The sequence below is a fragment of the Podarcis raffonei genome, chromosome 18 (assembly GCF_027172205.1).
Source record: "Podarcis raffonei isolate rPodRaf1 chromosome 18, rPodRaf1.pri, whole genome shotgun sequence".
In the NCBI taxonomy this organism is placed as follows: domain Eukaryota; kingdom Metazoa; phylum Chordata; class Lepidosauria; order Squamata; family Lacertidae; genus Podarcis; species Podarcis raffonei.
Window position 1 is genome coordinate 12,639,489 of NC_070619.1, and position 16,532 is coordinate 12,656,020.

A 16,532-nucleotide genomic window follows, 5' to 3' on the forward strand; every position below is an offset into this window, starting at 1 on the left:
AGAAGTGTGCATGCACACGAAAGCTCATACCAAGAACTAACTTAGTTGGTCTTTAAGGTGCTACTGGAAGGAAAAAAAATTTTTGTTTTGCCCAAAAGATGTTAAAGCAAAGATTATGGGATAATGCACACAGTGACTTGCGATCTCGATCACGCACAGTCTGTAGTCCGCTGGCAGTAGGAATACAATATGGGCATGTCTTTAAGTTAACATCTTACATTAAAAACCTGACAGTACCAAACTATCGAAGGCTTTTCACCAAAGCCAGACTAAACGTCTTTCCTTCTGCAGTGTTGAGAGTTCCCTAACAGGACAGATTTTGCTCGTGCGCTCAAGACATCGATTCCATAAAACATATTTTGTTGCACTGTGCAAAATACGAGCAAGCCAGGGCTGAACTGATACTACCCTTGCTGGTTCCTTTCCCGGGAAAATCAGAGGCTCACTATGTCAGGTTCCTATTGGAAGACCGGACAAACGCTAGAACATTTGCAGTGGCAAAGTTTTTATCGGTGGTTGCAAGAACCAATGATCCCTATATTCTGAACAAAATGCTTGTTTAACCTGGAGGTAGGCTGTAGGAATTGTGTATTGCTTTGTTACGATTTGTTGGGTCTCTGCACCGTAATAAAAATTGATGATGTCAGCGAATCAGGAGCAGGAGCACTGGGGAGAGAGGATTGGGAGAGCGAAGGGGAAGAATCTGAGGGCAGCGTAGGGGAGTATGACAGTGGCCCGAGAGATTCCATGAGCTTCTCCAGCGAATCAGAAGATTCCCAGAAGGGGGCGCCGATGGTCAGGGCAAGGGGGGTCCCAGGGGGGACGCACCAGAAACAAGGAGCCAGAGGGGAACCCCAAAGCAGCAGTGGAGGATCGGGACCAGTTTCCCCACCAGAGCATAGTGGGGGGGAGGAGTCACATGTGTCAGGGCCAGCGTCTCCTCCAGAGAGGGAGTCAGGGCTGACCACGCCTCCATCGGAGAGTGGGGGAACGGAAGGGAGGTCAGTTGCAGCTAGCCCCCCCGAAGGGGGAAGCAGTGGCAGCAGCAGTGAAACGGTCAGGAGGAAAGCTGCTGGCTGGGCGCGCGCGCCAAGTTCAAATGTGCAGGCGCGCGGAACAGCAGGAGACCCGGATGGGGAACCAGCTCCTAAAGCCCGCCGGAGGGAGGGAGAAGGCTCAGGGGAATCAGCGGGAGAAGAGGCTAGAAAGGGCGGAACCCTGGCGGGCAGGCGGACCCAGAGGAGGAAGGAGCAGCGGAGAAGGTGGAGCAAGGCTAGGATCTTAAATTGGTGTCAGGGGGGAGGAGACTCAGACGGAGCATCAGTGGTCTGACACTTTAGACGTGGGGCTGCGCGCTGCGGCTCTGGAAGTGAAACTGAACTTCAATAAAGACTCTTATACTTAACAACGAAGCAGCGTTGGTCCTTTGTGAGCTGGGACCTAGGGTAGCCCTGACAGATGATCATGATGATGAAACAAAAAGTTTTTGTCCTCTCGATTCCTGAGTTTCCCGGGCAGCCTTTGCCATGTCGGCGTAGTCCGTCAGCTTAGTTTGCCGTTCCTCTCTGGCGGGGATTTTTTCAGGGCAGGGTCAACAACAACAACAACAATAACAACTTAGATTCACAACATGTTTAGGGGCTTGCTTACCCCTGCGTCCCCCCCAGAAAAAAAGCACTGGGTATAAATAATAACTTTATTATTATTATTAACCATTTTTGAAACCAAGGAATAAGGCGAGGAGCTCGAATCCTAATAATTAATAGGGGGCTTTATTTTCGCTCATGGCAGAGGGAGAAGGGGTTTTTGGTGAGGCTCAGGGTGAATGAATGAAAGAATGAATCTTTATTTGCATCAGCCGTTGGCCATAGCAATAAAACACCAATACGATATACCAAGAATAGAAATAAAAAGTCAATTATATAAAATACATTTTTGGGTTTTAAATCAATAGTCAAAAAGTGGATCTTATTCTGATTGTCCCAGCTAAAAACCTTGCCACCTTTGCCGTCACCTGCTCATCTTGATCTGCCAAGAGAAAGAACCCTGGGGCAGTGGCTGGGCGACCCAGAATGGGCAGTAAAAGAGGGGGGATAATCTCATTCCTCAAGTCTTTATCAAGAGCGCAAGCCAGAAGGGCGTGCGCCACCAATTCGGGACTGCCGTCTCCACAGGGACGTTTTTCGTGTGGCATCTGTTGGCATCGTCCGTCAAGTCCAGCCGAGGGCAAGACATTCAATCTTGCGAGAGTCAAAGCGCGTCTATATTTTAGAATTGCTCAGTTATGCAGAGGGGGTACCAGAGAGTCAAAATGGGAAGGTGGAAAATAGTTGTGCCGTGGGCACAATTTCCTTATTGTGGCTAAGTTGTTCCAATGCTCAATATCATTTAAAAGGTAAAGGGACCCCTGACCATTAGGTCCAGTCATGGCCGACTCTGGGGTTGCGGCGCTCATCTTGCTTTACCGAGGGAGCCGGCATACAGCTTCCGGGTCATGTGGCCAGCATGACTAAGCCGCTTCTGGCGAACCAGAGCAGCGCACGGAAACGCCGTTTACCTTCCCGCCAGAGCGGTACCTATTTATCTACTTGCACTTTGACGTGCTTTTGAACTGCTAGGTTGGCAGGAGGAGGGACCGAGCAACGGGAGCTCAACCTGTCGCAGGGAATCGAACCGCCGACCTTCTGATTGGCAAGTCCTAGGCTCTGTGGTTTAACCCACAGCGGCGCCAACAAATTGGACTATTTGCTTTACTAAAACCCAAAGCGAGTAGCTGTTGTAGTGACAAACCACAAGAGTTTTTGATAGACAATTTTAGTCCAGGTGCGTCTATATTTTAGAATTGCTAGCTTGCACAGATAGGGAGCGAGAGAGTTGAGATGGGAAGGTGGAAAATAACCGTGCCACGGGCCAAATTTCCTGATTGTGGCCAAGTTGTTCATGAGGCTGAGGGTGCCCGGCTGGCAAACGGCGACTTGGCACGGCTGGGCGCTTTTGGGAACGGAATGTGCCTCTTGGCCAAGGCGCTGAGCTGAGTCAGGCTCCGCTTCCCGGGGCGAATTTGTGGACCGACGTCTTCTGCTGCCCGGCAGATTCCTGAACAGCCGGCCTGGACGCCCTCCAGGTTCTTCCGTCCGGGGGGAAAAACAAGGTGCCCCACCCAGGGACCCGGCTTGTCAACACGCCTGGAGCCAGCTGCCCTCGGAGACCTTGTTTTGACACTCGAAAGTACAGTGGCAGGTGAAATTGTGAGAATACCTGGAGGACAAAAAGAGAAAATGTTTATGAAACAGGAAGATTTAGGTCTGAGATTGTCGCAGGGAAACCACCCCCCAATCATTCAGTTTGTACAAACTTCACACACTTCACACACACTCACACACTACATACACTATGCTTCTGTTATAAATTCATAGAAAATCAACCATACATCGGATTTGCACTGTTCCACTTTTATTTTACTCCATGAAGGAAGGAGTACAAAATGGGGAAAGTTTGATACAGGGCACCCAAAATCCCTTGAGCATACCAGCACATTAACAGGAGCCCTGCCCAGTTGCTGTGCCAACCCTGATGGTCCCAGACAGAAGACCATCAAGATCACAAAGAACTTGCATATGGGAGTGGATTCAGCACAGACTGGAACAAAGGACAATGATCAGATCTTCCCTCTGGGGGCAGGAAACTGCAAACTCCCCTCTCTCACCTGGAAAGTACTCATGGGGAGGGGGAAAGGGGGAACCAGCCAGGTGACAGGACACTCAGGTTACCACCACAACTCCTCCCTCAACCCCTCCTTTCGGTGATGTATGCATGATGTTTCTGGGGGTGGGCTTGATCTACAGGGTGGGAATTTCAAAAGTCTTTATAAGACCTGGCACACCATTTTTCTGGGTCCTTCCTCTCTCGGGCAGGTGACGGGAGCACCCTGTTGCAACAGATCAATAAAGGCCAAGCCTACAGGCTGCTGTTTTGCTCCAAGTTATCCTGGTTGGTGTCTTTGTTTTTGTCCAAGGAAGCCCTCGGATTTGTCCGTTAACAAGATAGAATTACTGGCACTGTGGGTTAAACCACAGAGCCCAGGGCTTGCTGATCAGAAGGTCGGCGATTTGAATCCCCGCAATGACGGGGTGAGCTCCCGTTGCTCAGTCCCAGCTCCTGCCAACCTAGCAGTTTGAAAGCACGTCAAAGTGCAAGTAGATCAATAGGTAACGCTCCGGCGGGAAGGTAAATGGTGTTTCTGTGCGCTGCACTGGTTCGCCAGAAGCATCTTAGTCATGCTGGCCACAGGACCCGGAAGCTGTACGCCGGCTCCCTCAGCCAATAAAGCGAGATGAGCGCCGCAACCCCAGAGCCGTCCGCAACTGGACCTGATGGTCAGGGGTCCCTTTACCTTTACCTTTTTAAGAGGAAGATATTGTCAAAAATGCATAAATTATTATTGGACTGCCCTACTCAAGACGAGGAGGTTAAAGGGGTGATGATACAATGGATGTGATATTCAGTTAGAAATCTGGGAAAGGTTGTTGGAGGAAGCCATCAGTTTTATTGCAAGCAGTGCGCTTAAAGAAAATGGGATGAAAATGATGTACAGATGGTATTTAACACCAGCGAAACTTGCTAAAATGTGTAAGACAAGAAACCATAATCATTTTTGCTGGGGAAGAAATTGCAAAGGTAGATCAAAGACTATTTATCTATGCTAATGTAAAATTAGCAAAAATGTACAAAACTAAGGAAAGAAAGTGTTGGAAATGTAAAATCACCAAAGGGAAATTTTTTTCATATGTGGCGGGATTGTAAAACCATAAAGAAATACTGGGAAATGATTTATAACGAAATGAAGAAGATGTTTAAAATAACCTTTGTTTACAAAACCCTGAAGTTTTCCTATTAGGTATTATAGGAGTGGACTTACCAAAATCACAAAAGAATTTATTTATGTATGCAACTACGGCCGCAAGGACTTTATTAGCACAATATTTGAAAGAAGAAGGTATCTCAGCTAGAGAAGATTGGCAAATTAAACTAACGGAATGTGGTGAAATGGCAAAATCGACAATGAAATTAAGAGGAAGAGACGATAATGAACTTAAGGAAGATTGGAAAGACTTCATTGCATATATACAGAAGCATTTTACACAGGTCAATACAGGGTTTTAAAATTACTTGCAATTTTGTTATGAATGGATAATTCAAATGGGTTTCAAGCTGAACACTGGACATTTGGAATATTAATAAATAACGGAACCAAGGAAGGGACTAGAGACAAGTCAATTTGTTTTGGTATTGTTATTGTTTTTTATTTTGTTACTTTTGGAAAATCAATAAATTGTTATAAAGAACAAAAAGAGAATCATGGAATTGCAGAGTCGGAATCGCGATTTGCTTTTAGGAAGGGGACTGCAGCTCTGAAGAAGAACGCCTGCCTTGAGTGCAGAATGTCCAGTTAGGACTGGGAAAAGGTTCCCTGCCCGAAACCCTGGCGAGCTGCTGCTGCTGCTGCTGCTGCCGGTCAGTGTAGGCAGCACTGCGCTCAATGGAACCAGGGTCCGGCTAGGGTCAAGGCCCAGTCCACCCCCAAAATGACCTGAACAAGAGTTGAGACTCTAAATCTCCACATTAAAGGGTGCAGGTGATCTGGAAAAAATGGGTTTTTCTTTCCGCCCCGCACCCCTCTGGAGAGTGGCTGCTGCCAGTCAAAGCGGGACAACACTCATTGCATCCTGCTTATTTTGGAGTTTCAGAACAGCTCACAAAGAAAGCTGTCCATAAAACGCAGCTCCAACTTTTTATTTATTTTCAAAGGCAAACATGGCGAAACAACCGCCCTGTAAACACGGGTTTTAAAATCGATAAAAGTTTTAGGACAAACAGAGGCGGCTCTATATTTAGAGTTTTTAATCGGCTTCTAGCATATTGCACCTTTGACTTATTGAATCCCTTGAATTAGGGTTGCCAATTCTTATTTGTCGTTTAATTGTCTGGATGTTTTCTAAGCAATTGATTGGTGTATAAATTATAGGAAACAAATAGGATAAATGAATATATCAGATTCCGTTTCTTCTCGCAGAGAAACCAGCCGAGAGGCAGAAAAAAAACACTTTGCCTGTGAATTTCCTCTGCTGCCAAACCCCCACCTGTGTGACTAATACCTGTGTGACCCCAGCCTTCTCTGCCCCCACCAGCAAGTTGTGCAACCGACAGGCTGGTGAAACAGGCGGCCGTCACAACTTCCGTGTGAAAGACAGTACAAATATTTTGGGAGAAAACAGGAACAAGGCAGGTGGAAAAATGCTTTTTATCATTGTCAGAGAGAGGGATTTTCCTGTGAGCTGCCAGTTGAGTCTAGGCACACCTAGGCCATAATGGGAGGCTTCTCATCCTAGAATCACAGATCTCAGCCTCAAACCTTTAATGACATACAGACAAAATTCCTCAAAGGTTCAGTACAATAAAATCACTAGGACGTCCCTATTTTCAGGGGAGAAACGTTGGAGGGGATGGAATAGGACGTCCCTATTTTCAGGGGAGAAACGTTGGAGGGGATGGAATAGGACGTCCCTCTTTTCAGGGGAGAAACGTTGGAGGGGATGGAATAGGACGTCCCTCTTTTCAGGGGAGAAACGTTGGAGGGGATGGAATAGGACGTCCCTCTTTTCAGGGGAGAACTGTTAGGGGGTATGCATCCCCTCCAACCTTTCTCCGATGGAAACTGCAAGATTGATTTTGCCCCAAAGAGACTTCTGGCTGTAATGCAAAGTCTGATTTTAACAGAATAATCTGGAGAGAAAGGAAACGGTCGTCAGAGTTAAAAGACGGTCGTCCTCTTTTCCAAGAAAGCAGAGCTCAGATATTGCACAGAGAAAAACAAGTGATGGTTTTGTTTTTAGTTTTAAAAATGATATGATGATCTCCTGAAGGTCGCAGCCCTGGGAAATTTCGCTTTCCTTTCTGGGAAAAGAAACCTTTCCCCCATTATGGGCTTGTTTACTGCCCTGAGATCCCTCTCAGCCCCAGTCTCCAGTCTCCGTGGCCTATGGACAGAGGCTGAGATTTTTTTATCTCTATTGAATCTGTCAACAGCCTCTGTTTTGTCCAAAGTCAGATGCTCTGAACTTTTGAGATTTTTTTTTCTCTTGAGAGCGAGACATGGGGGGAAAAATATCCGCGAGGCAGCCAGAAGTTCTGGACAATTATGGGATTTTTGTTGTTGTTATCGCTGGGTTTTAAAGGTGTTATCTTTCTTGGCGGGGTCGCAGAAAGGTCTATTTGCCTTTTCGCCATATCATAATATCTGGCAAGGCTTGGCATGCGCGTGTTGTGCAGAGGTCACGGCGAAGTCGCATTTTTGGGGATAATTCAGGCTTTCTAGGGAAAAGGAACCGAAAGGGTGCTCTTCTGCTTTCGCATGAGAACGTAAGAGGTGTTCTTATGTTTGGGTCTGGCGTCACCTTCTCAAAGGGACCAAGGAGATACGGCTAGAAGTCGTGGGCATGGGGCGAAGATGAACGTTGGGAGATTCAACAAGTACTGTTTTTGGGGGACAGGGGGCAGGCAGGTGTGGAGGATTCCCTGGTCCTGAATGGGGCAACTGTGCCCCCAAAGGACCAGGTGCACAGCCTGGGGGTCATTCTGGTCTCACAGCTGTCCATGGAGGTGCAGGTTAATTCTGCGTCCAGGGCAGCTCCATCTGGGATGCAGGATGAGACCCTCCCTGCCCGCAGACTGTCTGGCCAGAGTGGTGCATGCTCTAGTTATCTCCCGCTTGGACTACTGCAATGCGCACTATGTGGGGCTACCTTTGAAGGTGACCCAGAAACTACAATTAATCCAGAATGTGGCAGCTGGACTGGGGACTGGGAGCGGCTGCTGAGACCATGTAACACTGGTCCTGAAAGATCTACATTGGCTCCCAGGACGTTTCCGAGCACAATTCAAAGTGTTGGAGCTGACCTTGAAAGCCCCAAACGGCCCAGTATCCCTGAAGGAGCGTCTCCACCCCCATCGTCCACCCCGGACACTGAGGTCTATCTCCGAGGGTCTTCTGGGGGTTCACTCCCTGCGAGAAGTGAGGTTACAGGGAACCAGGCAGAGGGCCTTCTCGGTGGTGGCGCCCTCCCACCAGATGTCAAGGAGATAAAGAACTACTAGACTTTTAGAAGACATCTGAAGGCAGCCCTGTTTAGGGAAGCTTTTAATGCTTGATGTATCACAGTATTTTAATATTTTTTTGGAAGCCGCCCAGAGTGGCTGGGGAAGCCCAGCCAGATGGGCGGGGTATAAATAATAAATTATTATTATTATTATTATTATTATTATTATTATTATTATTATTCAGGGCAGGCGAAAGAAAGTACAGAGTTAACCAACGGAACTCCCCACCACAAGATGCAAATGGGGCCTCCGGCTTTGAAAGGGTTGAACCCATTCATGGAGGGGGGAGGAAAGGGGACCAGGGGCTGCCAGCCGCAATGGCTACATGGTCTCCCCACTGTTAGAGGCCACATCTCTCCAAATATCAGGTTTTTTTGGGCGGGGGGGGTTGCAAGTGCTTTGGGGATGATAAGGACTCTGAACACCAAGTGAGGAGGGAGCTGCTGCTGCTGCTGTGCTCGGGTCCTGCTTGTGGATTTCTCCTCTGGCTGGCCGCTGTGAGGAATTGTAGACTTGGAAGGGGACCCTCAGAGGTCATCCAGCCTCACCCCCTTGCAATGCAGGAATCTCAGCTAAGGCATCCATAACAGACGGCCATCCGACCTCTGCTTAAGAACCTCCAAGGAAGGAGAGTCCGCCACCCCACGGTCAAACAGCTCTTACTGTCAGAAAGTTCTTCCTGATATTTGGTCGGAATCTCCTTCCTTGGAACTTGGAGCCACGGGTTCGAGTCCTGCCCTCCAGAGCAGGAGCAAACAAGCTTGTTCCCTCTTCCATGTAAGATATTTGAAGGTGGCTCTCCTGTCTCCACTCGGTCTCCTCTTTCCCAGGCTCAACATCCTCAGCTGCTTCGACCGTTCCTCATCAGGCTTGGTATCCAGACCCTTGCCCATCTTGGTCACCATTGTCTACACATGCTCCAGCTTGTCCATCTCCTTTTTAAATTGTGGTGCCCAAAACTGGACACAGTGTTCCAGGTGTGGTCTGACCAGGGCAGAATAGAGAGGGACTAGGACTTCCCTAGGCAGTGAGAGATTTTACTTTCTTGGGCTGCATGATCACTGCAGATGGTGACAGCAGCCACAAAATTAAGAGGCGCCTGCTTCTTGGGAGAAAAGCAATTTCAAACCTGGACAGCATCTTAAAAAGCAGAGACATCACCTTGCCAACAAAGGTCCGTCTAGTTCAAGCTCTGGTTTTCCCAGCAGTGATGTATGGAAGTGTGAGAGCTGGACCATAAAGAAGGCTGATCGCCGAAGAATGGATGCTTTTGAATTCTGGTGCTGGAGGAGACTCTTGAGAGTCCCATGGACTGCAAGAAGATCAAACCTCTCCATTCTGAAGGAAATCAGCCCTGAGTGCTCACTGGAAGGACAGATCCTGAAGCTGAGGCTCCAAGACTTTGGCCACCTCATGAGAAGAGAAGACTCCCTGGAAAAGACCCTGATGTTGGGAAAGATGGAGGGCACAAGGAGAAGGGGACGACAGAGGATGAGATGGTGGGACAGTGTTCTCGAAGCTGCCAGCATGAGTGTGACCAAACTGCGGGAGGCAGTGGAAGACAGGAGGGCCTGGCGTGCTCTGGTCCAGGGGGTCACCAAGAGGCGGACACCACTAAACGACTCAACAGCAACAACAAGGACTTCCCTAAATCTGGAATTAATGGTCATCTGCCAGGGATTCTGGACAGGATGAGCCTTAGGGTCCCAATTCTACAATTCCATTATTTCTTTGTTGCTTTTCTATCTCACCCAACCACTAGGCCGCATTGCCTCCACGCGTGAACATGGGTTGGATTCCCCCCGAGAAGAGACTCCATCCTGATTTGGGGGGCACATCTTTCTGCCCTTTTTGCAAATCAATCGGTGGCCCCATATTCCCCGAATCAAGCCGGCCTGTTTTTACAGCCCTAGCAAATCTTTATCCGTTTACACGAGGAATGCAAAACACGGCGTGTGTTTTGCCAGCAGACACGAGAGGAGCGAAAACACTTCTCCCTCGTCACCTGGGACTCTAGGAAATAGAGATAACGAAACAGCATCCGCCTCCCTCAGGGGGAGTCTCGCCACCCGGGGCTGTTTTTCTGTTTATCCAAAATCACGTTGTTTTTCAGTCCCGGGAGAAAAACTCCTCTTGCTTTGCTCCACTTTGAGAAAAACACCTTTGCGCAAGATCCGGAAAATTTCCACCCTGGGAGGAAATAAGAGGCCTGGAGCCGAATGTCCCAATATGGCCACTCCATCGCCAAGGGGGAAAACAGACCCTGCAAAGTCCCTATTTTCAGGGGAGAAACGTTGGAGGGGATGGAATAAGACGTCCCTCTTTTCAGGGGAGAAACATTGGAGGGGATGGAAGAGGACGTCCCTATTTTCACAGGAGAAACGTTGGAGGGGATGGAATAGGACGTCCCTATTTTCAGGGGAGAAACGTTGGAGGGGATGGAATAGGACGTCTCTATTTTCAGGGGAGAAACGTTGGAGGGGATGGAATAGGACGTCCCTATTTTCAGGGGAGAAACGTTGGAGGGGATGGAATAGGACGTCCCTATTTTCAGGGGAGAAACGTTGGAGGGGATGGAATAGGACGTCCCTATTTTCAGGGGAGAAACGTTGGAGGGGATGGAATAGGACGTCCCTATTTTCAGGGGAGAAACGTTGGAGGGGATAGGGAAAAACACGCAGGGTTGTTTTCGAGAAACCAGAGCCGCTCCTGGAGGCAACTGGGAGAAAGGGGAGATTCCCGCAGGAGACCCCGCAGGGGACGCACAAACTTTGCAAACACCCAGGCCAAGTGAAAGGAGATCCTCAGGAGACCTGTCTGTCCAGGTGTGTTTTTCCATCCAAACAAGGCCTTCTTCTTCCTCCCTCTGGGAATGCCTGGGGGGCCTTTGCCTGACAACATGGGACTGGTGACGAAGGCAGTCGGTCTCAGGGTGGGAATGGCCCCAGGGAAGGCAGAGTTTGAATGAATAAATGAATGAATGCGCCTTCCAGGAAGCCAGAGGCAGGGGAAAGGTTGCAGAAGGGTGAATTTCCTCCCATTTCATTTTCTGGGCCAGCCTAGCGCTCTGTCTCCGAGGGAGGACAGCGCAGGTACTTGGGGACAAAGGGCCACAAGCATTCCTTCGTGACATCCATTCCCTCGTCTCACAAACCTTGCAAAGGTGTATTTTCAATGGCCCTGATATGCTTCCCTTGGATTTCATCATAGCTGTGCAATTGGGCCTCATTCATTCATTTTTAATCTCTTGCTCCCTCTGTTTAAATAGGGGACGCGGGTGGCGCTGTGGGTTAAACCACAGAGCCTAGGACTTGCCGATCACAAGGTCGGCGGTTCGAATCCCCGCAACGGGGTGAGCTCCCGTTGCTTGGTCCCTGCTCCTGCCAGCCTAGCAGTTTGAAAGCACGTCAGAGTGCAAGTAGAAAAATAGGTACCACTCCGGTGGGAAGGTAAACGGCGTTTCCGTACGCTGCTCTGGTTCGCCAGAAGTGGCTTAGTCATGCTGCCACATGACCCGGAAGCTGTGCTCCAGCTCCCTCGGCCAGTAAAGCGAGATGAGCGCCGCAACCCCAGAGTCGGCCACAACTGGACCTAGTGGTCGGGGGTCCCTTTACCCTTTTACCCTCTGCTTAATACACGCCAGGCACGTCCAACTTCCAAGAGACTGCAATCTGCTCCCATTATAAAATAACTAGTTACAGGTAGGTAGCCATGTTGGTCTGCCGTAGTCGAAACAAAACAAAATAAATGAAATTAAATGAAAAAATTCCTTCCAGTAGCACCTTAGAGACCAACTAAGTTAGTTATTGGTATGAGCTTTCGTGTGCATGCACACTTCTTCAGATAACTGGCAGTGATCAACCCTTCAAAGTTGTTCAGCTTTTTGGCGGGGAGGAAGACCCAAAGTTGTCGAGGTTCTCTTTATCTTTTTATTGGGTGGCGCAACTGATCATGATCACACAATCGACCACGATGGGATTCCGCACAATTGACCGGAACATCACAGACATCTAGTGCACTTTTTTAAAAAACCAAAACCCATTTATTTATTTATTATTTTAAAACAACCTTTATTATCCAACAATTTACATATGACATAGACAATACATAGACAATACATACAACAACATAAAGAACATGGACACTAACTAACGACATATATACGCACCTTTTTATTGTTTTACTTTCCCGTTTTTCGTCAGCACAAATTTTATTTTATAATTTCTTTATATTTCAGGATTCAGCCTAGGTCTGTCAGGAGGTTTGCGTCGTCACAATATTCTCTAAATATTATCCAAACTTTAAATATCGTTCTGATTTGTGCTTCCCCTTGTTCTCCCGGACATTTCCGCGAGCTGTAAATACTCTTATAATTTTCGCTTGCCAATCTAAAAAATAAATAAAAATTGAAAATAATTTAAAAAGGCACGAACACTTTTGAAAACTTGCAGTTATGGGAGATAAAATCCACATTCCCCATTTGATTCTGCCTGCCTTTGCCTTTGGGTCTTCTCCTGTATCTTTCCATTCTCCTGGATTCCCTGAAATTGGGCCAAACGGCTTTTCTCTTCCGTCATTCCTCCTCCAAAAGCATTTACAAGGGGCTTAATTTAAGAGACAATAGCGTCTCCTTGGCCAGACAGCACCAAAACAATATCACGACGTAAAACCGGTAAAACAGGAGCATCCGTGCGCATTGATTTCTTTGAAAAATGGGATTGCAGCATTTCAAAGCACAGTACGAGGCAGAAAACACGAAATCCCTGCCACAAAAAAACTCAGGTTCTTCCCCTGGCGAAAAGTCAAGTCCAAAGCTCTTCCTTTCACATAAAAGTCACCAAAAGGGAGTGGACGGGAAAGGGCTGCCTCGAGGACGAGGCCAAAATAAGTTTCCTCCATGAGGTCCGGCGACATGTTTGGCCTTTGGACGGTGTGGCAGGCAAGGCTTGCCAAAAGGGGATCTGGGAGAAGAGGAAAACAGGAAGGCGGCTGTGCTGCCAATGTCATTTTATTGGAATAAATAACTGCAGGCTAGGGAGAATTCCAGAGGCCAAGCAGCTTCTGAAATATATAAGCAGATAATTAAATGTCCTATTCCATCCCCTCCAACGTTTCTCCCCTGAAAAGGGGGACGTCCTATTCCATCCCCTCCAACGTTTCTCCCCTGAAAACAGGGACATCTTATTCCATCCCCTCCAACGTTTCTCCCGTGAAAATAGGGACGTCCTATTCCATCCCCTCCAACGTTTCTCCCGTGAAAATAGGGACGTCCTATTCCATCCCCTCCAACGTTTCTCCCCTGAAAAGGGGGACGTCCTATTCCGTCCCCTCCAACATTTCTCCCCTGAAAACAGGGACGTCTTATTCCATCCCCTCCAACGTTTCTCCCCTGAAAATAGGGACGTCCTATTCCATCCCCTCCAACATTTCTCCCCTGAAAAGAGGGACGTCCTATTCCATCCCCTCCTGCGTTCCATGCCCCCCGCCTCTCACTATCACATGCCTAGTCACACAAACAGTGCCACAAACATGTTCAAATTTGCCTTCTCCTTCCAAGAACAGGATTAGTCCTGGCAGCTGGGAATCTGCTGGTCAGTAAATGGAACCGCTTGCCAAGCTACAGCCTGATTTCAGTGGGCAGAGGGACGACAAATTCGTAATTCCCCTACATCCCCCTCTCTGCAGAGGCGGGCAAGCGGTTTCCCGTTTCCCCCAACAGAAATGGGAATTTGTCAGAAAGGGTCCCTCAGAGGTCCTCTATCCCAACCCGCAGCCATACAGGAATCACAGCTAATAATCATAACACTAACAATTTTATTATTTGCACCCTAGGTTGCCTTAGCCATTCTGGGTGGATTCCAGCAGATATAAAAACAGAATAAAACATCACACCCCAAAAAGCCTTGCCCATACAAACTCTGAGTAGGCTTGCTAAAATGTATACAGTCTGAATCAAATAACTGCTGGAGATGCGATGAGCTGCAGGGAATGTTCTTTTGTATGTGTTAGGGCTGTAAAAGGGTATCGGGAAATAATTTATAACGGGTTGGAAAATACGTTTTAAAAGCACCTTTCCAGAAAAAACCAGAGTCCTTTCTGTTGGGGATCATTCAGACAGAAATCACCAGGTGTCCAAAAAGGTTATTTTATGTCTGCCACTACTGCGGCCTGTGTTAGCCCCAAAATGGAAAACAAGCGAAGAAGAATGGCAACTTAAGCTGACGGAATATGCGCATCTTGCAGACTTAATATATAGAATAAGAGAACAAGAAGAACATCCGTTTATAGAGGAGGCCAGAAAAGGTTTATTCCCTACACAGGGCTGCCTTCAGGTGTCTTAAAAAATAATTAAAGCTACAGAACCATTATATGGTCAGTTGCCACAGCTGGTCAGTAACGCAGTCTCACCAGACTCTCGGACGCCAGCACCCATCTCTCCCCAGGCACCCATGGGTGCTTCGCCTTCTCCTCCCGCTTTCTACAAGCGCCCCCTGGTGGCAAGGAGCTCAGCACAAGGTTTCTTTTTTTAAAATAGTATTATTTTTAAAATCAGTTTTTAAGATGCTGTCTAGGTTTGTCTCTGCTTTTCTCCCAAGAAGCAGGCATCTTTTAATTTCATGGCTGCTCTCACCGTCTGCAGTGATCGTGGACCACCTCTTTCTGGGATACATATATTATGTTTTGGGGGGTGGTTTTGAGCTACAGGGTGTTGTTGTTGTTGAGTCGTTTAGTCGTGTCCGCCTCTTCGTGACCCCCTGGACCAGAGCACGCCAGGCACTCCTGTCTTCCACTGCCTCATGCTGGTAGCTTCGAGAACACTGTCCCACCATCTCGTCCTCTGTCGTCCCCTTCTCCTTGCGCCCTCCATCTTTCCCAACATCAGGGTCTTTTCCAGGGAGTCTTCTCTTCTCATGAGGTGGCCAAAGTATGATAGACAGATAGACAGGCAGATAGACAGATAGATAGATGATAGATAGATAGATAGATAGATAGATAGATGATAGATAGATAGATAGATAGATAGATAGATAGATAGATGATAGATGATAGATAGATAGATATTGTTGTTGTTGAGTCGTTTAGTCGTGTCCGCCTCTTCGTGACGCCCTGGACCAGAGCACGCCAGGCCCTCCTGTCTTCCACTGCCTCCCGCAGTTTGGTCAAACTCATGCTGGTAGCTTCGAGAACACTGTCCCACCATCTCGTCCTCTGTCATCCCCTTCTCCTTGTGCCCTCCATCTTTCCCAACATCAGGGTCTTTTCCAGGGAGTCTTCTCTTCTCCTGAGGCGGCCAAAGTCTTGGAGCCTCAGCTTCAGGACCTGTCCTTCCAGTGAGCGCTCAGGGCTGATTTCCTTCAGAATGGAGAGGTTTGATCTTCTTGCAGTCCATGGGACTCTCAAGAGTCTCCTCCAGCACCAGAATTCAAAAGCATCCATTCTTCGGCGATCAGCCTTCTTGATGGTCCAGCTCTCACTTCCATACATCACTACTGGGAAAACCAGAACATGAACTATACGGACCTTTGCTGACAAGGTGATGTCTGGGCAGTTTCAAAAGTCTATATAAGAGCTTGCACCCCATTGTTCTGGGTTCCTCCCCCCTCCTGCGTGTGGGGAGTGAGGACCCTGTTGCAACAGTTTAATAAAGATCAGGCTTACTAGTCACTTTGCTTCTCAATATTCTCTGCTTGGCCTCTGTTATTTTCTCCTACCGATAGAGAACCTACTTAAGGACTCTATAGGGCTCTTGGATACCCCATAAGGAAAAAAAGGAGCAGTTTTTTCTTATAACAGTTTCATTACACAAAGTTTCTCAGCCATTGCCACTGACTCCAGAAAGACAGAGGGCTTTCTTTATTTTTCTTCCAAAGGACCAGAGGAAATTGTTCATGTACGCGACAACGGCCGCTCTAGTGCCACAAGGCCAGAGATGGAAGGAAGAAATAACCCCGACTAGAGAGGAATGGCAAACCAAGTTGATGGAATACAGTGGCACCTTGGTTTTTTTGCTATTTCTTTTGCGTTTTTGTTTGTGTGGCTTTTTCATTTTTTTTACTGTGACTTGTTCTTCGCTTTATGGGACTGACTTGTGACTGTGGCTTGTGGCTCCGTTTTTGAGGCTTGTTTCTGTGACTGTGTGGAACCCAGTTCACCTATTGATTGATTGATTGATTGATTGATTGATTGATTGTGTGACTGCAGAAAAGGATAAAAGCCCCCCATCCAAACAATGACCATCATCAGTGCAGGAAAGAAAAAATACTAATTTTAATTTTTATCATCTACAATGCTCAGCCCAAGAAGATAATGATCACCTACAACACTGTCTTATTTATTTTATAGTACAGCACATTGATTATCGCTTTTGTTTTGTG